The following is a 24355-nucleotide window of genomic DNA, read 5'->3' as shown; positions in this document are numbered from 1 at the left end:
TGTTTTTCGATCGAATGTGGTGAATATCAAATGTTTTTTTAATAGTGTGACTTTGAAAGATCGAAGTCTCGTCTTTAGGGATTTAAAGAACTACTTTTAACAACTACGATGGACACACATTAGTTTTTTTATTTGTCTTAACCAAGGTATTCTCGTGTTTGGCACATTAAGCGGCAGAAACAGATGAATTAATTTATTGTTATTCAAATTTTTTTTGTAATTATGCTTATGTGAAGAATTTATTAGTTTTGTTATTTATATATAATTATATAAAAAAATTGGTCAAGTATAAAAATGATTAAAAAGTTTGTTATAATTTATATTTTAAAAATATAAAATTGCCTTCTCAAAATAATTAAAATTTTGATTATTGTAAATTTCATTGTTTCAAAGTAAATAAACACTTTAGGTATGGTTTTGAGTTTTAAGTTTTGGAAAGTTTTAAAATTAAAATTAGTTTTCAGTTTTAAAAAAGTTATGTCAACATTGTAAATAAGTTTCAAAAAAAAACATTGTAAATCTTCTATATATCTATCTATCTATATCAATATCAATATGTAAAGCACACTTTTTTTTTGTCGAATGTAAAGCACACTTGAGTTTAGCATTAAATACATAAGCAAAATTCAAGTGTTGCATTGTATTAAAAACATTGTAAGAAACAATCATAATTTTCTTTGAAATAAATATATTAATCAATAAAATTAAAAACTGAAAAAAAATTGTATTTACATAAACTATTCAACTCCTTACATTAAATAACAACATTCATAAACTTAAAATTTACTTGAGTATTTCATTTCAAAAATATTAAAAATTAAAGTCAATAATAAGATAATATTATTTAACAAATAATTTAGATAAAATAGCTGTAAAATTAAAAGTTTCTATTTATATGTAAAGGAAATTTGAGTATTACATTAAATATATTAAACCATAAAACTCTCATACCTTGGTATTAAAACACATTAAGAAATAATAATTTTTCTTGTCCCCGAGGGTTAGCTCAAGTGGTAAGAGCTAGGGGACATAAGGGTGGGGAGGGGAAGGTACAGGTTTCGAATCCTGGAAGGGAACTTTGAAGGGATTTTCTAACTTACTAACAACTAACCACTAACATTTGTCTATCAAAAAAAAAAAAATAATTTTTCTTAGTAAAAATATATTACAAAATAATTGAAAAACGAAAAAAATTGTATATTAAAAAACTATTCAACTAATTACATTAAATAACAACATTCATCAACTTAAAATTAACTTTTTAAAAATGAAAAATGAAAATTATTTAATAAAATAATACTTTTAGTAAATAATTTAGATAAAATAGTTTCAAAATTAAAAAATACCACTAAAAGGTATTTAATATTTTTGATACATCAAAAAACTAAAAGGTATTTAATATGAACTATAACATATATGTGCATTATCGGAAAAAAAATTAAATATATTTTTTATCAATGATATATTATTAAAAATTACTCAAGGAAGCACAATAGCGAAAATTAATAATGGCCCAAGTTGTATAAATTTTTTTTGTGAGAAATTTATCCACTTAACGTGATCGTAGAGCCTCAAGGGACTCATGGTTATCAACTGTGAGAAAACATTTGGAAACCAAATAAGTTGAGTAAATTTAAATTCACTAGATAATATTTTATGCTACTTAAGTTATAACTTATTATAATTCAAAAAGTTAAAATTAGTTTATTTTTCTTGGTCTTGACAAGTTACAATAAATGTCTTTCCCGGTTAAAAGTATAAAAAATGATATTAAAACTTATTTCATGAAATAAAAAACTTATTACTTAATTTTTTTTACTCAATTTAAATATTTCAAATTAACTTAATAATTTTTCATATTATTAATAAATATATTTTTAAATTGTTAAAATTATTTCTATGATAATAATTAAATATCAATTATTAATTTTGCATAATATTAATTATTTACACTAAGAACTCTAATTATACTTATTAAAATGTCTTAACACAATTTTTTTATAATTTTAATTAAAAAATATTTTAACTATATTTATTTAAACTATAATAATTTATATATAATGGTAAAAAATATTGTAAGTAAACCCGTGCAACGCACGGGTATAATATCTAGTATACATAGGTAAAGCACACTTGAGTTTTAGCATTAAATACATAAGCAAAACTCAAATGTTGCAATGTATTAAAAGCATCCCAAAAAAATTGTAATAAATATATCAAACAATAGTAAAAATTAAAATTGAAACAATTTATATTGTCAAAAACTATTCAACTACTTATATTAAATAACAACATTAATGAAATTAAAATTTACTTGAGTTTTGTATTTCACAAATATAAAAAATTAAACTCAATAAGAAAATAATATTTATTAACAAATAATTGAAATAAAACATTTTTAAAATTAAAAAAACTATCTATATATATAAGTAAAACACACTTGAACCATTACATTAAATACATTAGTAAAGATTGCATGTATTATAATGCATTAAGTAATAACAAATTATCTTTGTAATAAATATATTAAATAATAAAAATAAAACTGAAAAAAAAAATTGTATTGTCAAAAGCTATTCAACTACCTACATTAAATATTCACAAAAATATCTATATTAAATAATAATAGTGATAATTTTAAAAAATAACTTGAGTTGACAAATATTAAGAATTAAAATTAATTAATTATAAATAATATTTATAATTAATTAATTTATATAAAATAGATTAATAAATATTTTTATTAAATAATTATTGATAGTTAAAACTAAGTTAATTAAATTATGAGATATATATTAATTATGTTATGTAAGTCATGCAAGTATCCATTGGTAGTATGTTTGATCATTTTTTCAATAAAGTTCTTTATGCTATAAAAAAAATAGAATAATTTAATTAAATTTATATGTCAAAATAGTTTAATTTTAAATTTTTTGGTTAGTTATAATTTTGATTTAAAATATGTTTTCTAATAATATTTAATATGAGTTTATTATCTCCTATGAGGTTTATCATTGTTGCACTCATCTACAATAGACTAAAAATGTAGTATGTAATGAAGTATTTAATAAAGTTCCTAAATGAAATCATATTTGATATAGCTACAATATTTCTTCATTGATAAAAAAATAACAACCATTTTTAACCAACTTTCACTTTTGCACATTATTATGCTACACGAGCTTAAGAATCTTTTTTAACTAAGTCTTATAATTTATTTGTGTTAACCACATCTATCTTCTACTGAGGGAATCATGTTCTCCTCAAGTTTAGTGAAAGTTAAAGGTTTATCATAAAGTGCATTCCTTAAGGGCGGAATCTCAGGGATCTAAAGAGTTAATTTTAACCGTTGTAATAGACATTCATTAGGTTTGACGATTTGTTTTTTCAAATTGTCTCATGGGGTTTTATAATTTTTTACTTTCTATAAAACTATATAACATTTATCGAGTAAGATAAATTATTATCTTAATTCATAATTAAATTAAAAAATATATGCTCTTACAAACTGCAGATTAACTAATTAAATACTCATTATGCAATAAATAGTATAAATTTTATATGTGTCACTAAGAATATGTTTTGACATTAAACTTTCATTAGCACACTTCCCATAAAGTTTCAACTAAAAATCCTACTTTGATGGCCAAAACATGAAAGCAAGAGATAAATACCACTTTATAAAAGTCTGTTTACTTTTATAGATGATTTTACACAAACACGGACTAACTTATTCAGCTCTAATTATATATTTTCATCATTTTACTTAACATTGAGAGTGCATTACTATTTAAACATATAATCACCAAATAAATTGAAGATAATTTTTATTAAAAAAACATAAAATATAAAATATGTGCTTTAATATACTAAAAAATTAACCCAAGAGGGGTAGCTCAGTTGGCAACGCAGGCTGAGTGTGTGTGAAGAGCTCTCGGGTTCGTTCCCCACACAATATACTATAGGAGAGGGATGAGAAGCCTTAATTGTGACTAAATCTCGAATCTGTCGGTATATCCAAAGGGTGACCGGTATCAAATGTTTATTACAAAAAAAAACTAAAAAAATTAGTGTACAATAATTTTTTTATTGAGCTTCATTAATGTAATTACATTACATATGTTTATCATATTCTTAATAACCTACTATTCAATAATTTGTCATATTACATAAATTATTTTAACAAATAATAGACACAATAACTTAAAAACAAACCCGTGCAACGCACGGGTTTAATTTCTAGTTTATATGTAAAGGAGACTTGAGTTTTACGTTAAATTAAACCATAAAACTCTCATACCTTTGTAATAATTTATTAAAAAATAATTAACAACTGAAAAAAAAAATTGCATTGTCAAAATATATTCAACTACTTACATTAAAATAACAATATTCATCAACTTAAAATTGATGTTTTTCAATATTTTTCAATAAAAACACTGAAATTATCTTAAGTTTTGCATTTGATAAAAATTAAAAATTAAAATATTTAATAATAAAAAATATGGATAAATATTTTAAAATTGAAAAATGTTGCTAAAAAATTATTTAAAATTAACTATAACATATATGTGCATTATTGAAAAAATGTTTAAATATATTTTTTACCTATGATATATTAGTAAAAATTACTCAAGGAAGCATAATAGAGAAAAATAATAATGAGCAAAGTTGAATAAATGTTTGTTGCGATAGGTCTGACCTATCCACTTAACGTGATCGTAGAGCCTCAGGGAATTAGTCTCATGACTATCGACTGTGAGAAAACATTCGCAAACCAAATAAGTTGAAAAAAATTAAATTGACAAGATAATATTTTAGACAATTTTTTGTCAAAAGGCTATATAAGTTATCACTTATTATAATTCAAAAAGTTAAAATTAATTTATTCTTCTTGGTCTTGAAATGTCACAGCAAATGATTTTTCAGGTAAAAAGTATAAAAAATTATATTAAAACTTATTTCATGACATTAAACACTTTTTTTTTGAAAGTTAAAGGATATTATATAAATAAAGATGAAGTTGAGAAATAACCTCTCTCAACAATGAGTACAATAAACAAGCCAACAAAAGATGGCAAAACCCCTAAAAACTCATATAATACAACAAATACCTTCTATCAACCTCTTAAAATACCCACAAGCAAAATAACCCAAACAATTAAAGCAATAGGAATGATCCCTATTAAAGTCAAAAACAACATATCAGTCGCATGACACGTGCGACAGGAGCCACCTATATCGATCGCAACAAAAGACCCACGCAAAGACCAACAACGCCATATAGGATTGAATAAATAATTAATTTCCAACTCACGCATAGGATTCTGTGTAAGCGTGAGGGGAATTTGACTTGTGTTTAATGTTTGAATTAGCGTTATGAAGAAGAAAGTTCAGGAAATGGTTAAGAATAGTTCTATAGTCGATATAGGTTATAACACGAGTTTCATTCACTTCCGCGATAGGGCGAAAACGTTAGTAAATGGCTAATCTGCTCTTAAAGCATTGTAGAAACGAATTCAAAAATAATTAGATGAATATAAGAATTTCTCTTATTCCTTTCCATGACGAGTGTTTCGACACGATCGATTTCAATCCTCGGAAGTTTGCCGAAACTGAAGCCCTGATAGCTCAAGAACCTTAAAATAAACTGTTGATGAAGACTTTTTCTATTCGGAGCTTCAAACGAAGATTCCACACGCGAACACCCATTTCTTTCGATGTTTTCAATCTTTCTTCATAATGAAGTTTTCTCATCCGACATCAACTGCAAAAAGTAACTTTTCGGGTTAAATCGATTAACACCATTAGTGAATCGTTTGCTTAAATTCTGAGAAACCTGTTTCGAGATCTGGAATTCTGGCGCCGGATTCTATCTAATAATTCACAGGGGGATGTGTAGGAAAAATCGGAATCGCGAAATTTTCATTTTCCCGCGTTTTCCACTTCCTAAAAATAGGTGAAGAATAAAAAATTCTTCACCATTCAAGCACCAAACCCGCGGCCAAGGAGGAGAGAAAGGGAGGAGAGATTTTCGCCGATTCTTGCCTGATCGTCGCACTGACAGTCGCTATACGTAGGCCTCGAGGTACTGATGCTTTTGCTTACCTCTGATCGTAAATTCTGTCGCTTTTCTATATGTCTTTCTGTGCTCAAAGTTTTGAGCTTTTTGTAAAAATGTCCGAATAACTTGATATCTCTGTCTAAACTTATTCCCTGCATGCCCAAGAGCATGTTTAGCGGATTACATTTCGCCGAATCTCGCCGAATCGCCGCAGAACTTCAATTCTGCTCAAATACCCATTTTTATGCTGAGGTTCTACTTTTTGAATAAAAAACTCTCAATTGAGCTTAGCGTCAGTAGGATTAGTTGTCATAAACGTCGTGGGTATCGACCTCATCCAATTTATTTTTCGAAATTCCGACCTTGAGTTTCTGAGCTAAAAATCTTGACCAAAATACCCCTAGTCGCATTTCGAATTCTAAAATTTTTCTGAGAGTTTCCCTGGCCTAGATATTGCCTAAGAATACCTAGGAGTTAATTTAGATCGAAGAAAAAGTTCGGGAAACCCTATTTTGAGAAGTGGCCGAAACTTAGTGTTATGGTACCTTGTCCAAAAATAATTTTTGGGTCTGTATGGCCTAGGCTATAGCGTAGCTCTTTCGATTGTCGAAATTTTGGCTTTGGTTTCGTGTCATTCCGAGTTCTGTAGCTCAAGTTATGCGCGTTTTAGCAAACGACGTTTTGTTGTCAATTCGTGCCTAAATAGGAACTCTAAAGCTTTAAAAGCTTTATTTCCGGTTTCGATTAGTGTTATTAGATAGTGTTGTTTCTAGTGGGGCTTGTGTTGACGATTGTGTTTCCTTGTTCTAGGTTCGCAATTTCCATGCACAATTTCTACTCACGAAGGTAAGGGTAACTCGGTTTTAGCGCGTCTTTGAGTCTTGCATGTTTAAATCGCACTACATGCGTTTGAGATGAAGATGTTTATATTGATTGGCATTTGATTTTGATTATTGTGCTGAACTGGGAAGATGTTTTCTGGAGGCTTCGGCCGAGTGAACTTATTGAGATGTGTGTCTCTGTTTTCTAAGAGGCTTCAGCCGTTTACTGGTTTCTGTCATTACTGCTTCCTAGTGGATTGGACATGGTTATGTTTTACAACACTGAATTATTATTTCATCGCTCAGTAGAGCTTGATGTGTTTGTGCGAATGTTGTGATTATGAATAACATGTGGTTACTCTGAATTGACTATTGGATTGGGAGTTGTTGTCTGACTTGGCATATAAGGCTTAAGGTGAAAGTGGAGATATAAGAGGCGATGAGGAGTGTGGTCCTATCATTGTCTTGTCCATTGTGACGCTAAGTGGCGATCAGGAGGTGTGGTCCTATGATTGTCCCGTCTTGAGAGACGTTATTGATCGATCCATTTTGATAGCAGCATATAGTTGCATTCTAGAGCACTAATATTTGATCTTGTCGATATTTGATCTGACTTGTTGAGATTATTGTTATCTGTTTTAAATCTATGCTATTACGTTGCTGATATCTGATTAAGTTTAAGTTGTTGGTATTTGATTTGATGTTATATGGTTGAGGTTCTTGATATCTGATTTGATTTCAGGTTGTTGGATATATGTCGTCACCTATCTTGAAATAAGTTGCTAGTTTATGTGCCATGATATGCACTTAAATTTGAATAGCATGCTTTTCCCTTTTATACGTGGTAATGGCATGGAGTTAACCTTTTCTGCTTGCTACTTGTTGTTTGGGCGCTTAACGCTATTAGGCGATGGAGATCCTTCCGCCGAAGCTTAGCTGCTCGAGTGGAGATCGGGTTGTAGGCGGTGGAGTAGAGGTGTAAGAAGCAGCTTTGCTTCTCTTCTTGTGGACTATGTTTGAGTCTCCTTTTCTATATGAGAACTCTATTATTAAAGCCTTGTTTCTGCCACTGTTAAAGTGCGTGCTTATTCTGAACCTTACTTATGGTATTGTAAACTATTATTACAGTATATCGGGAGACAGGTTATTTAAATAAAGTCATGATATGTTTCCAACCCTTTAGCTGAAGTTAGGGATGTCAATGGATACGGGTGGACATGGATAGTATATACCCACCACCCGCTCTATATGTAAAAATTTATACCCGTATCCGCTCCATACCCACATGGATATCTATTAAGTGTAAGATCAAGTTTTGATCTAGTAGTACAACTCTATGTTTTGATGATTACAAGTTAACCTTTTGATATGAACAATTGTGGTACTCTAACGTGTTTTTCTAAGTGTGCTATTTACAGGCTCTGACCTCAACTCAATCTCACACAAATCAGAAGCACTGTGTTAAAGAGCGACCCAAGCAACGCTTTCGCATTCACCATGTTCAGTATGAACAGTGGAAAAGCTTCAGAAGTTCTGAAGTTATACAAACTCTGATGTGGACTCAGTCACTAGAAGTTCTGAAGATCCAGAAAGTCTGATAACCAAGAAACACTGAAGGCTCAGATATTCTGATGGTGTAGAAGAATCTGAAGATCCAGAAGCTGATTAGTGAAATTCTGATGTCCAGAAGCAAGATACTCTGAAGACCATGTACTTCCCTCTGAGTTCAGAATCAGAAGAAACAATGGTCAGAGGATCTGGGCTTTCCCTCTGACTCTGATCAACCGGCTTCACAAGTTCCAATATGAAGCATTCCCCTGATCAGAAGTCTCCTAGGTTTAAAGGTCAAGTCGCTATCCAAGTACAAAAGCAACTGTACCTCCCTGACGACCTACCTAACAGTCTCAGACATAGCAGAAGCTGGATTTTCCAGAACTGCCCTCCAACGGTAGCATTTCCCATGCAACGCTCAACCCTAATCCTTGGAGTATATAAAGAGGCTGAAGACTGAAAGAAGCGGCTAGAAGCATTCACATACGCGCAAGACAATTTCAAATTCTTCTAAGCTTTCTTTCATCTGAAATTCATTGAGTTTACTATTAGCTTTTAGAAGCAAATCTCTTGTAAACAATTCTTTGATAAACAGTTTGTTTAGTTCGTTTAGGAGATCAAGGTTGATCGGATCCTAGAGAAGACTAAGAGAGTGAATCTTAGTGTGAGCTAAGTCAGTGTAATTGTTAGTCACTTGTAGGTTTCAAGTGCAGTTGTAACTCTTACCTGATTAGTGGATTGCCTTCATTCTAAGAAGGAAGAAATCACCTTAACAGGTGGACTGGAGTAGCTTGAGTGATTTATCAAGTGAACCAGGATAAAATCCTTGTGTGCTTTTCTATATCTTATCTTTAGCACTTAAGTTCTCGATAGATTTGTCAAAATCTTTAAGGTGGAAGCTTTATACTGAAAACGTTATTCAAACCCCCCCTTTCTACCGTTTTTCATACCTTCATTAAGTGGGTTTTAACCGGATTTTAAAATATCCGTGGATATCCATGGGCACTCGACACCCATGAACATAAATGAATTCACATGTATTTGTTCAAAAGAAAATTATATTAAAAGTAAAATTTAAGATTGGACTTTACAGTCAATCAATGTGTGAAGGGAATTGAAGGTGCGAAAAACACTAGAAAGGGGGGGGGTTTGAATAGAGTTTTTGAATAAATGATATACTTTTGTATCTTTTCGAAAACTCAAAGATAAGAACTAGGTGCTGAAGGATAAGAAGTGAAGCACGCAAGTATTTTATCCTGGTTCACTTGAGATAAAAGCTCAAGCTAATCCAGTCCACCTGTGAAGGTGATTTCTTCCTTCTTCTGATGAAGGCAATTCACTAAAATCAATGAGTGTTACAACTGCACTTTGCTACCTGCTAAGTGACTAACAATACACTGATTTTCTCACTAGTATACTCTTAAGAAGTTGATCTACCGATCCTCTTAAGACTAGCTAAACACTGAATCAACCTTGATTCAGTCCTCTTAAGATCTGACCAACCTTGGTCTCTTAATGAACTTTACAATGTAGTGTAAAAGGTTTCGGGTTTACAATGAGTGCTTCTAAAAAGCTAATAGTAAACTCAGATGTTTAAGAACAGTGAAGAAATAATGCTAAGAGATTGGTTCGTATGAGTTGAATAATTTCAGCAAAGTTTCTTAGTCTCTTTCTTCTTTCTTCAGTCTTTATATACTCCAAGACTTGTGAGGTAGCCGTTGCTAGGGTTTTATCCGTTGGAGTGGCAATCTTGTAAAATCAGACTGCTAGGCTGCACGAGGTAGGTGGTGGACAGACTGAGATTTGTACGATGTTGTACTATGATAGCGACCTGTCCTTTCACCAGTTGACTTGAGATCTGAAGGCTTCAGATGAACGTTGGTGAAGCTTCTGATCATCGTCAGATTAAAGCTTGGATTCTTCTGACCTTGCAACTTCTGCTTCTGAACAAGTTCCTCAGAACTTCTGAACGTCAGAGCTAGAATAGCTTGGGTCTTCAGAACCAACTTCTTGCAGGTCTTCAGAATTTGAGTCTTCTGCTTCTGGACCGTTCCACTGGAACATCTGGTCTTCAGAACTTCTGACTCTAGTTCTTCAGAACCTCTTGAGAGCATGTATCTTCAGAACTTCTGAAGGATTTGCCACTGTTCTGAACGAACATGGTACGCTTTAGAGCTCTCTTTTTAGTATCCCTTGGTTCTCCTTCTTCTGAATAGATAGTCTTGGGTCAGATTCAGAACCTGTTTGTCACAACTAAGAAGACAAATGTTAGGGTACCACAATTGTTCATCATCACAAACCTTAATTGTAATCATCAAAATATAGAGATGCAACCACAGATCAAAACTTGATCTTACAATCTCCCCCTTTTTGATGATGACAAAACAAGCATTTTGATGAACAATTTTTAAACAATAAACTAAATACACAAGAGAGAAGAGATCAGAAATTAAACTTATCCTTGTGTAACGGTTAGTAATGCTCTTTCTGAATCTGGGATAACACCTGATTCTGAGCTGGGGTCTCCCCCTGACTCCCCCTGAATCTATGACTTGATGAGATGATGAATAGTCTAGATTCGGAGTCTCGATGATGTGATCAGAAGATACGCGTATAAGGATGTATACTCATCAGAAGTGATGGTTCAGAACTTGCGTTGATCACATAAAAACATAGAATCTTGTCCAGATATAATTGGAATAAGGCGTCAGAAGCAGATATCTATGAACAAAATGTATTCCTTATTTGAGACGCTTGACAATATCTATGTGCTATAAGTAATTATACTTATTCTCCTCTACTGGTTTTATATATAATAAAAAAATTTATCAAAACCATTTTTATGTACTCCCCCTTTTTGTCATAATAAAAAAGAGTGAAAAACAAGGTCAACAATAACAATAACAAGAAGGTGATGCAAAGAAGAGGTGTCATTATTACTGAACGGAGAAAGAGTACAGAGGATAGAGGGGAATGAAGAAAACTAATCCTAGATACATAGGAAAGCTCGAGAATTCTTCATGGAGAGAAGCTGAAGGTGCAGGGGACGCATGTCCTGATCAATTGAGGCTAACTGGGTAGCTAGTTCTTCCATCAGAGCCGCATTCTCCTGGACAGCATCTTGACCCGCTTCATTGTGATCTTCTTCATATTCCAGAAGCATACAAATGCCCTGGAGCTGATCTTCAACGTCCTTCCGGCGAGTGGTCAGACGAAGGAGGTCATTCAGAACTTCTTGAAGGTTCTGAAGACAGTGAGTCTGATGGGATGTCAGCCAACACTTAAGAAGATTCTCAATCTTCTCAAAAGCGTGAGAAATCTGACAAATGGATAGATTAACGCTCCATGGAAAGACGTGGTCAAATACCATAGTCTTGAGTTCAGAAATTAATTCGACAGAAGTCATTCTTGAACTAGAAGTAAGAGAAGATTGAAACGACTGATTGTGAAGTGAATTGCGGTGTGATGGAGAAGAAGGATTGCAGAGATTATAAGGAGGAAAAGTAACAGAAAAACATGCATAAAACTTATCAAATCATAAAAGCATGTGAGTTACGAAGAGGACGGTGCATGAATCAGAGAATAAGAAATTAACACAGTCAACATAGAATAAATGTATTTAAAAAAAATACATGCATGCAAGATAGATGAGAGGGGTTTCAAGGCTTGGAAGAAGAGGGAAGATGCTCAATCAGGAATTTCATCATGTCTTCCATTCTGCGGGAGGATTCCTGAATCTGCCTGCTCTGTTCAATCTGAACCTGGCCTTGCTGCTCAACCATCTGAAACAGTCTCTGCTGATCATCTTGAATGCGGTCAATTCTAGCAGCAAGAGAAGTAACTTCTGGAGCTGGAGCTGAAGTAGGAGCTTCTAGAGCTTGAGCATGAGTAGCAACTTCAGCCTCTGATGACATTGCAGTATCAACTTGAGTTGGCCCTTGCTTCGTAACTTCATCAGCATCTGCATCTTCCAGAATGACTAGGCCTTCAGAACTGTCTTCTGCAACCTCTGCTGGAATCATCTCAGCATCTTCTGAGGTACATTCAGAGACAACATGTTGTCTTTCAGCCATAACCCTTCTCAAGGGTGCACAGACTCGGTGCAGCACTCTCTGCCTCTGCTCATAGGCTCTCTCAGAGGCATCATGAACTCTTAGTCGTTTCTCCCTGCTAAGCTGCTTCTGAAGTTCATGAGCTTTGCCTTCTGACCATCTTTCAAAGGCAGACCATAGGCCATCAACAAGAGAGGCATCAAACTGATCATCAGTCACCTGATATAACCATTTCAGTCTTCTGGTTGCCTCTTCAGAGAACTCCTGAATGAGTTGAATAAGATTTTGAGGTCTGAAGGAGGTTGTCAGGGTCAGAACAGGCTGAGGAGTTCTGGTTGCATTGGAGCTTGAAGCATTTGAGCTATCAGGTCTGGGTTGTTCTGAATGAATGGAATCAATCTCATGATCCTTCTCTATGCCTGAGTGATCTGATTCATCCATGTGCTCAGCTTCGGATATAGTTACTTATCTTTGCCTTGAGGTAGCAGTCTTCTCAGGTGAAGTGAAACTCAGATCTCTTGAGTTGATTGCAAAATAGTTGGACAAGGACACATAGGAAGACTCAGGATCATTCTGAAGCTGGTCTTCAAAGTTGGAAGCTACCTGTTGAAGAGGCTTGACATTGAAGGGCGGTTCGAGGATCTGAACATCATCATCCTCTTTTTCTGCCTCAGCAGAGATCTCACCAGGGATCTCACCAGTTTGGGTTATGAGGAGGGTGTGTGAAGTGGAGGAAGGTTTGGGAGTGAATTGTTGAACCAAGGTTCTGAGAGTAGACTCACTTTGAACAATACCTTGGATGAAGGGATTGAAAGGAGGTACAGGTGTAGTTGTGGTAGATGTGGAAGAGGTGTGAATTGGGATGGAAGGGATGTCAGTGGTAGCTGTTTGAATGGTTGACTTAGGAGCTTGTGTTTCAGCTTGTGTTTCAGCTTGTGTGGGTGCTGTTTGGGTTAAGGTAGGCATGGAGGTAGATATAGGCAGGGGTTGTTCAGGTATGACTACTAAAGCAGAATCAGAGTTAATGCTTTCAGCAATTACCTTACTTGGACTTCTGATGGAAGTGGTTCTGGTGAGTTGTGCAGCCCTTGCAGGATCAGAAGTGCTTTTGGATCTTCGTTCCCTTTGTGCTTCTGAAGCAGGTTCAGATGTCTGCTGTGATGCTGCCTCTTTCTGCTGAAGTGGACCCTTCAGAGGCAGTTTCCTTCTCTTCACCAAGGGTATTTCATCAGAAGCCGTGGATTCTTCAGCTTCTGAAGATTCCCTTATAACCTGAAGCACATTCTGGATGATCTCAAGGTCATCCTGCTCATCTTCTTCCTCAAAAATAACTTTTCTCCTCTTGGCTAGAGGAACATCATCATCTTCAGTCTCCTCACTTGAAGATTCTTCCAAGGAGGTCTCAGAGCTTTCAGAGGCATCAGATGGAGATTCCTCATATGATTCTTCCTGAGTTCTTTCAGGAGATGATTCTGGAACTGGTTCCCTGATGACCACTGACTTGGATGCAGCTTTCTTCCTTTTGGGTTCTTCTATCAGAATCCCTTTGCCCTTGGGATATGAAGGCTTGCTGGTTGTTTTCTTTCCTCTCCTCGTTGGCATCTCAGGAGGGCTCTCAGGAAGAGTCCTGACAAACTCAAGAGTAATTGGATCTCCATTCCTTCTGAGCATTCTCACATATTCCAGAATGCTTGTAGGGTTGTCCTTCTTGGACCAGAGAGGAAAGTCATCAACAGGATAGTTCCTCTGACGAACCTCTTCAGATGTATCTTCTGAGGGTTCAACTTGGACCTTTTCAATAATTTTCATCCTCTTCAACTTTGTTCTATTGAGAGCATCGCCAATTGTCATAGTCAGATCTTCATGAAGTCCAAGGTCTGATAGTGTCTTGACTAGTTTGTTCTGAACAAAGATGTCAGACAACAACCTTCCATAAGGAATGTAAGAGATGGACCTCTTGTTCTTAGAAGCTGTGGTCCTTGACTTCTCAATGCACTCCTTCAGATAGTTGAATAGCAGAAATGGAAGACATATAGGTTCACCCATAGAGATATAGTACATGATTACCTTTTGAGTTGCATTCAGGTAATCAGTTCCTCCAGTTCTGGGGTGAATACAGTAGATGAAGATCTTCTGCCAGATTTTCATTAAAGGCTTCAGGTCCTTTATTCCATACTTGGTCCTTGTCTGCGACCAATTGTCATAAATTTCCTTGTTCACTTTATTCTTCATCCCAGCAATATTAGCATCAACGTTCTTGATCCTTTTTCCTTGCTGGAACTCCATACCCAGCAGCTTTGCAATTGATTCTTCTGAAATGACGATCTTCCTATCCAGCACATGGGAGACGACGTAGTAGTCGTTGCAAACTACATTCTTCCAGAATTCCACAACCAGTTTGGTGTAAATTGGTCCACAGAGCCTATCAAAGTACCCATACCATCCTTGCAGGTTGACCTGATCCCTGATATCAAACCCATGATTAGCTAGGTTGTCGAAGTCTACTCTTGCTTCGTGGCACACAACCAGTTCCTCAGCTTTCTTGACACAAGTGACCACATTGGGTGTGTCCAGAATCTGCTGAGCTTCTTCAAATTTCTGAGTTTCTTGGTCTGTGGCGGTTTGTTTGGTCGAAGTAGTAGCACTTGCTCTTGATTTCCTCGATTTGCCCATGATTTTCCGGTAGAGAGGTTTAGGGTTCAGAGAAGGAGAGGAATGTTGGAGAGAAGAGTAAGAGCGAATGCAATGCACACGAAGAGTTTGAAAACCGTATGTGTAGGTGTGTGTGAGATCGTGTGTGAGGAGTGCGTATAGTGGGTTGGTTGGTAACCGTTGAGATTTTAAGAAGAGAAAAGAGTCAAAACAAGATCAACGGTTCTAAAATAGATAGTATGAAAATAGCATAGTAGAGGAGAGTAGGCATCATCATTATAGCAGATATACCACGCGACTCAAGGAACTATGGCACAAAAGAAGTGACACGTGTATTGTTGCCTACCACAGAAGTTTAACCAGTGGGTTAAGTGCTTCTGATCGGGTAACTTCTGAAGGGGGTAACATCTGATGACTTCAGATGTACCAAGGTCAGAAGTTCTGAAGAGAACCTTACTCTGGACAGAAGTCCATGTTCAGGTTTTCAAGGATAAATAAAAACCTATCTTCTGCTAAGGGCTTAGTGAAAATATCTGCCCACTGATGGTCAGTATCAACATACTCTAATGATAGAGTGCCCTTCTGAACATGATCACGAATATAATGATACTTTACCTCTATATGCTTTGCTCTTGAGTGTAGAATAGGGTTCTTGCTGAGTGAGATAGCAGCTGTGTTGTCACAGTAAATAGGAACCTTCTTCAGAGACAAACCATAATCCTCCATATGATTATTCATCCATATGGTTTGTGTACAGCATGTGGCAGCTGAGACATACTCTGCTTCAGCAATTGATAGAGCAATTGTGTTCTGTCTCTTGCTTGACCAAGTAACAAGATTTGCTCCAAGAAAATGACAGCTTCCAGAGGTGCTTTTCCTTTCCACTCTGTCTCCAGTAAAGTCAGCATCACAAAAACCTGAAAGTGTATACTCTGATGTTTTTCTATACATCAAGCCAAGGTTAGTGGTTTCTTTCAGATATTTGAGGATCCTCTTAACAGAAGTTAAGTGAGTCTCTCTAGGATCTGATTGGAATCTAGCACAGAGATGCACACTAAATAATATATCAGGTCTGGAGGCAGTTAAGTAAAGAAGAGAGCCTATCATTCCACGATAGAGCTTCTGACAAACCTTAGAGGAAACTTCCTCTTTCTTAAGAATGCATGTTGGGTGCATTGGAGTCTTAGAAATGTTGCAGTCACTCATGTTGAACTTCTTCAGAAGTTCCAAGGTATACTTCTTCTGATGAATATAGGTGACTCCTGGTCGTTGATCTATTTGAATTCCCAAGAAGTATTTGAGTTCTCCCATCATGCTCATTTCGAATTCAGCCTGCATCAACTTAGAAAATTCCTTGCACAAAGAGGGATTAGCAGAACCAAAAATGATGTCATCAACATAAATCTGAACTATAAGAATATCATTCTTATAGGTTCTGCAGAAAAGAGTATTGTCACCTTTACCCCTTACAAACTCATTCTGTAGAAGAAAAGAGCTGAGCCTTTCGTACCACGCTCTGGGAGCTTGTTTCAGTCCATAGAGTGACTTCTTGAGCTTGTAGACATGATCTGGATATTTGTTATCTTCAAAACCAGGAGGTTGCTTGACATACACTTCTTCATAAATGTAGCCATTCAGGAAGGCACTTTTGACATCCATCTGATGGAGAATGATGTTGTGATTCACTGAGAAGGAGATCAGTAGCCTTATAGCTTCAAGCCTTGCTACAGGAGCAAAGGTCTCAGTGTAATCAATCCCTTCTTGTTGACTGTAGCCTTGAGCCACCAGTCTTGCCTTGTTTCTTGTTACTTCTCCTTTTTCATTCAGCTTGTTTCTGAATACCCACTTGGTTCCTATGACATGGAAACCTTTGGGTTTAGGCATTAAGGTCCATACATTATTCTTGGTGAACTGATCTAGCTCTTCTTGCATTGCCAGAATCCAGCCTTTTTCTTCAAGAGATTCATCAACAGATTTGGGCTCAATGAGAGAAACAAGTCCCTTCAGACTCAGAAGAGTCTCTTCTGAAGGTTTGAGCATTGACCTGGTTCTGACGGGGGCATCCTTGTTGCCAATAATCAGTTCTTCTGGATGAGAGACATCTATTCTTTTCTTCTTCTGAAGCTGATCAGAAGTTGTTGGAGCAGCTTCAGATGCTTCTGCCTCTGGAGCAACATCCTCTGAGCTGTTCTTTGGTTGATTTGCTTCTGAACAATCAATGCTTAAATCTGCAAATCTTTCAAACAACTTTGACTTTTCTGAGCCAAGCTTATCATCAAATCTAATTTGAATAGACTCCTCAACAGTTTGATGAGTAATATTATAAATTCTAAAACCTTTAGATCTTTTAGAATAACCAAGAAAATAGCATTTTAGGGCTTTAGAGTCGAATTTACCCAATTGCTCCTTAGTGTTGAGCATGTAGCAAGTACTTCCGAATGGATGGAAGTAAGAGATATCAGGTTGTCTTCCTTTGCATAGCTCATAAGGAGTCTTCTCCAGAATAGGTCTGATGGAGATTCTGCTCTAGATATAGCAAGCAGTGTTGATTGCTTCTGCCCAGAAGTGTTTGGCCATACTTGATTCTTGCATCATGGTGCGAGCCATCTCCTGAAGAGTTCTGTTCTTTCTTTCAACAACTCCATTTTGTTGGGGAGTGCGAGGACAGGAGAAGTTGTGTGAGATTCCTTGAGAGTTGAACAATTCTTCAAAAGCTTTGTTCTCAAATTCTCCACCATGATCACTTCTGACAGTAATCACTGAAGTTTGGAACTCCTTCTGAACTTGAGTGATGAAGTTGGTAAACGTAGTGTGTGTTTCATCTTTATGCCTTAGGAACTTTACCCATGTCCACCTGTTGTAGTCGTCTACAATGACTAACCCATACTTCTTTCCTCCAATGGATTCAGTTTTCACTGGTCCAAAGAGATCAATGTGAAGTAGCTCAAGGGGTCTTGTTGTAGATACCACATTCTTTGCTTTAAAGGGCTTCTTGGTGAATTTTCCCTTCTGACAAGCTTCACATAGAGCCTCTGATGAATACTTCAGACGAGGCAATCCTCTGACGAGATTTAGCTTGCTAAGTTGAGAAATTTTCCTGAGGCTGACATGCCCTAGGCGTCTGTGCCTGATCCATTGCTCATCATTAACTGACATGAGACACTTAACCTTCTGAGATAGCAGTTCAGAAGACTTGATTTTGTAAATATCATTTTTCCTTTTACCAGAAAACAGAACGGATCCATTTGTTTGACTGACTGCTTTGCAGCCGGTTTGATTGAAGATAACATCGTATCCTTTGTCAGCAATTTGGCTTATGGAGAGCAAGTTATGAAATAATCCTTCCACCAGAAGTACATCATTGATAACTGGAATTTTTCCATCTCCTATGGAACCTTTTCCAATGATTTTTCCCTTCTGGTTTCCTCCAAAGCCAACATCTCCTCCTGACTTAAGCGGTGTCAGTTCTTGGAATATAGACCTTGTGCCCGTCATGTGTCGTGAGCATCCACTGTCCAGGTACCATGACATGTGTCTTAACTGAGCTGCATAAGATATCTGTAACAGGAATAATTTTTGCCTTAGGTACCCATATCTTGGGTCCTTTCTTGTTAGTTTTCCCTGAAGTTCTTGGAACTTTGGGTGCAACAGGAGGATAATGCAAAGGAACTTGATTATAGTATTTAGACATGTCAAGTTTAAGTTTTCCCTTTGGTTTCACCACCTTTGGTGTAACCTTTTCTGGAATGACTGTGCCAGCGGGAACGAAATGCTTATGCAATGGTTCGCGTTTGGGCTCAAATGACTCATCTCTCATTGATTGAGAGTAGCCAAGGCCACTGTTCTCATTCCTGCTTATGTCATAGATCATTGAAGCCATAAGACTTCTGTCTATGCCCTTGGCTAGGAACCTCTGAAACGCTTTTTCATATAATGTCTCATGCTTAACATCAGATGATGCAAGTTGATCTTCTAGCATGACATTTTTAGCACGAAGAACAGAGTTGTCATTTTTAAGAGAATAATTCTCTTCTGTGAGTTCAGAGACTGACTTCTCATGAACTTCTGATGAACTGGTTTTAGCAGTATACTTTCTCTTAAGCTCTTTATATTTATTTACTAGGGCATCATGTTTCTTCATTATTTCAGATAAAGCAATTCTTAGCTCAGATGGAGAAAAATTAGAGAATACCTCATCATCATTCTCAGAGTCTGAGTCATCTTCTAAAGCTTCAGCACCTCTGCTGGTGGTAGCCATCAGAGCCTCCACAGCTTCATCTTCTTCTGACTCAGCTTCATCAGAATCAGTTGCATCAAAGGTTATGAGAGCTTTCTTCTTGAAGACTTTTCTTGGTTTCTTGTCCTTCTTTAGCTTGGGACAGTCACTCTTGTAGTGCCCAGATTCCTTGCACTCGAAGCAAGTGACTTCCTTTCCAGATGATTTCTTCTGGCCAGATGAAGATTCATATCTTCCTGAACTCTTCTTTGGTCCTTTGCCTTTGTTATGTCTGTTCTTCCAGAGTTTGCTTAATCTCTTTGTGAAAAGAGATAGCTCTTCATCACCAAATGCATCTGATAGCTCTTCGGAGGAATCTTCCTCTTCTGCCTGATAAGCTTTTGCTTTGTCAAACTTTGACTTAAGAGCAATAGATTTGTCTTTCTTTTGGGGCTTGTCCTCTTTGAGTTCAATCTCATGGCTTCTGAGATGACTCACGAGTTCTTCTAACTTCAACGAGTTCAGATTCCTGGAGAGTTTCAGTGCAGTGACAAAAGCTCTCCACTCCTTAGGCAAACTTCTGATGATCTTCTTGACATGATCACCAGTAGAGTAGTCCTTGTTTAGCACTCTGATTCCAGCAATTAGAGTTTGAAACCTTGAGTACATCTCCTCAATGGTTTCACCAGATTCCATCTTAAACTGCTCGTATTGTTGTATGAGAGCAAGAGCCTTGGTTTCCTTGACCTCTTCATTTCCTTCATGCGTCATGACCAAGGAGTCAAAGATGGATTTTGTTGTTCCTTCATGCGTCATGACCCCACGTGAGTTTTGAAAAAACTTACATACTATACCATATTTATTAATATTATATTTAAATGCCCCCACCATAAAAAATAAATGCCCCCATAGCTACACAATATTACTTCTCATGCCACTAAAAGCTTAAATTTGTCCAACTATGATCTGATTTCATTTCTACTTTTTGTTTCTTTTCTATTTAGATTAGTGCAACCCCTATTGCCTATTGGATAATAGAATGAAACAAGTAGCACATACCCATTAAATAATACAAACAATTTCACCTTTACTTTTTAGTGTTCCAATCCCTTCAGCAATGCTTTTCTTCTCCAAGAAGCTCTTCCACCAAACTTGTGGCTGTGTGTGCAGTGTGTTGAAATCTTGAGATTTTGAGTTGCATTTTATTTTTGCTGGTAAGTATTTTAAATTTCCAATCATTTAAGCATATTTCTTTATTTCTTTATAACTGTATCCCTTAGTGCCTCTGCTCACGAGTTTCAGAATGGGTTGAAATTAATGGTTGTTTGGCTTTGGTGGGTCGTTTAAAATGCATATAGAGTGGGGTTTATGAATTTGTTTTTGGGGCTGGATACTATATAAGTATCTATCTATTATATGCATAAACAATGTCTATGTATGTGTGTAATGTGTTGGTTAGTTTGATTAATATTTGTTTCATTGTTTGTGAGAACAAATGGTTGAGGAAAAGTGGTTGTGCCATTTATTTACTCTCTTTTTATACTAGACAAATGGTTGAGGAAAAGTGGTTGTGCCATTTTATTTCAGATTCATAACTTTAGGAGAAGTGGTTTTAATTATGTTTATGTTGGTTTAACTCTAGGCTCTATCAATGGAAAAATTTTACAAAAGAAAATCAACATCGGATTCGGAGCAATTGTCTTCTCAATCTCAAGCTCTTAAAAAAACTTCGGGTCCATCCACAAAGAAAAGATTTTTGGATTTTGATTCAGAACAACTTCCTAATGATCCTGGTTTAAGGCCAAGAATTTCATGTTATCACCCACGTGATAGAGATGAAATTAGGAGATATTATCTACAAAAGGGTCCTTGTCAACCAAAAGAGATTAGTTTTCCACAAAGACAATTTGGAAGTGCACTTCGTAGGTTCAACCCCGATTGGTATTTAAAATATGGCAATTGGTTAGAATATAGTCAAAAAGAAGATGTGGCATTTTGTTTGTGTTGTTATCTTATGAGATATGATGTTGAAGAACATAAAGGTAGTGGGAATACATTTATAACTGAAGGTTTTACAAATTGGAAAAAGAGTGATAGGTTTCAAAATCATGTTGGAGGCATAAATAGTCCTCATTATCAAGCTTGGAAAAATTGTGAAGCTCTAATGAAACAAGCACAACACATTGATGTTGCTTTGTGTAAACAGTCTCATCAAATTAAGGAAGACTACCGAATTCATTTGACAGCTGTAATTGATTGCATTCGGTTTTTATTGCGCAAGGGTCTTCAAGTAATAAGGGAAATTTTCTTGAGCTTCTAGATTTTCTTTCCAACCACAATGACATTATTGCTCAAGTTTTGAAGAATGCTCCTAAAAATCTCAAACTAATAGCTCCTAGTATACAAAAAGATATTGTTAGAGCCGCTGCTAATGAGACTACTAGAGCTATACTTGATGATTTGGGAGATAATTTATTTGCTATTTTGGTTGATGAGTCTCGAGATATCTCAGTTAAGGAACAAATGGTTGTGGCTTTGCGTTATGTGAATAAGAAAGGACAAGTTATAGAGCGTATTCTTGGTCTTGTTCATGTTTCCAACACTAATGCTTCATCATTGAAATTGGCTTTAGATTCATTGTTTGCAAAATATGGGTTAAGCTTGTCAAGATTGCGTGGACAAGGATATGATGGAGCAAGTAATATGCAAGGTGAATTTAATGGGCTCAAAAGTTTGATATTGAAAGAGAATAGATGTGCATTCTATATTCATTGTTTTGCTCACCAACTCCAATTGGCTCTTGTTACCGTAGCAAAAAAGCATGTTGAAATTGCATTGTTTTTTAGTATGGTTGCTAATTTGTCTAATGTTGTTGGAGCTTCGTGTAAGCGTCGAGATATTCTTCGTGACAAACAAGCTACAAAGGTGAAAGAAGCATTGCAAAAGGGAGAAATCTCAAGTGGACGTGGCTTGAATCAAGAAGTTACTATCAAGAAGGCCGGGGATACAAGATGGGGCTCACATTATGGTACATTACTTAATATAGTTACTTTGTTCTCTTCAATGATTGATGTTCTTGAAATTGTTGAGGAAGATGGCACAAGTTTGGACCAAAAAGGCGAAGCAAGTGGTTTGTTGATTTCTATGCAATCTTTTGAATTTGTTTTTGTCTTGCACTTGATGCAACATATTTTGGGGATTACTAATGAGTTATCTCAAGCATTACAAAGATGTGATCAAGATATTGTAAATGCTATGAAATTGGTTACGGTCTCAAAGCATAGGTTGCAAGTTATGAGAGATGATGGTTGGCATTCTTTGCTCAATGAAGTTTCGGTATTTTGTGAAAAGCACAATGTTGTCATTCCTAATATGATGGATATCTTTCAAAAACAAGGAAGATCAAGGCGCAAAATGGAGAAGGTGTCTAATTTGCATCATTTTCAAGTTGAATTATTTTATCAAGTGATTGATCGACAAATTCAGGAGTTGGACAACCGTTTTACAGAAGCGAATACTGAGTTGCTTCTTTGTGTAGCTTGCTTGAGTCCAAGAGATTCATTTGTTGCATTTGATAAGGAAAAGTTGATTCGCTTGGCTCAATTCTATCCTTTAGACTTTTCTCCTATTGAGCTTTTGGCACTTGATAGCCAACTTCAAAATTATTTCATCGATATATGCTCTGACAGTGCATTTTCAGAATTGGGTGGAATTAGTGATCTTGCTACAAAACTTGTGGAGACCAAGAAGCATTTTGTATATCCATTGGTATATTTGCTATTGGAGTTGGCTTTAATACTACCAGTTGCAACTGCAACAGTTGAAAGAGCTTTCTCTGCTATGCATATTATCAAGAATCGGATGCGAAATCGTATGGGAGATGAATGGTTGAATGATTGCTTAGTTACTTATATAGAAAGAGAAATATTTGATAGTGTGGAGAATGAAAAAATTGTGCAATGTTTCCAAAATATGAAAAATCGTAGAGAACAAATATGATGTTTATTGAGATGTTGAATAGTAATATATTATGATTTCAGTACTATAAATTTTATGTGTATATTGCCCCCACGACTTAAACTTCCTGGATCCGTCACTGGTTACAACTGCACTTTGCTACCTGCTAAGTGACTAACAATACACTGATTTTCTCACTAGTATACTCTTAAGAAGCTGATCTACCGATCCTCTTAAGACTAGCTAAACACTGAATCAACCTTGATTCAATCCTCTTAAGATCCGACCAACCTTGGTCTCTTAATGAACTTTACAATGTAGTGTAAAAGGTTTCGGGTTTACAATGAGTGCTTCTAAAAAGCTAATAGTAAACTCAGATGTTTAAGAACAGTGAAGAAATAATGCTAAGAGATTGGTTCGTATGAGTTGAATAATTTCAGCAAAGTTTCTTAGTCTCTTTCTTCTTTCTTCAGTCTTTATATACTCCAAGACTTGTGAGGTAGCCGTTGCTAGGGTTTTATCCGTTGGAGTGGCAATCTTGTAAAATCAGACTGCTAGGCTACACGAGGTAGGTGGTGGACAGACTGAGATTTGTACGATGTTGTACTATGATAGCGACCTGTCCTTTCACCAGTTGATTTGAGATCTGGAGGCTTCAGATGAACGTTGGTGAAGCTTCTGATCATCGTCAGATTAAAGCTTGGATTCTTCTGACCTTGCAACTTCTGCTTCTGAACAAGTTCCTCAGAACTTCTGAACGTCAGAGCTAGAATAGCTTGGGTCTTCAGAACCAACTTCTTGCAGGTCTTCAGAATTTGAGTCTTCTGCTTCTGGACCGTTCCACTGGAACATCTGGTCTTCAGAACTTCTAACTCTGGTTCTTCAGAACCTCTTGAGAGCATGTATCTTCAGAACTTCTGAAGGATTTGCCACTGTTCTGAACGAACATGGTACGCTTTAGAGCTCTCTTTTTAGTATCCCTTGGTTCTTCTTCTTCTGAATAGATAGTCTTGGGTCAGATTCAGAACCTGTTTGTCACAAC

General features: G+C 35.8%; 1 pseudogene; it reads left to right on the top strand.

The window, feature by feature from the left end:
- Positions 1–21007: 21007 nt before the first annotated feature.
- LOC130744611 (uncharacterized) lies at positions 21008–23355 on the top strand (annotated as a pseudogene).
- Positions 23356–24355: the final 1000 nt, after the last annotated feature.

This window comes from Lotus japonicus, chromosome 3 (assembly GCF_012489685.1).
Source record: "Lotus japonicus ecotype B-129 chromosome 3, LjGifu_v1.2".
NCBI classification, from domain to species: domain Eukaryota; kingdom Viridiplantae; phylum Streptophyta; class Magnoliopsida; order Fabales; family Fabaceae; genus Lotus; species Lotus japonicus.
Note: the sequence above shows the minus strand (reverse complement) of the source record. Positions and strands in the feature narration are given on the sequence as shown.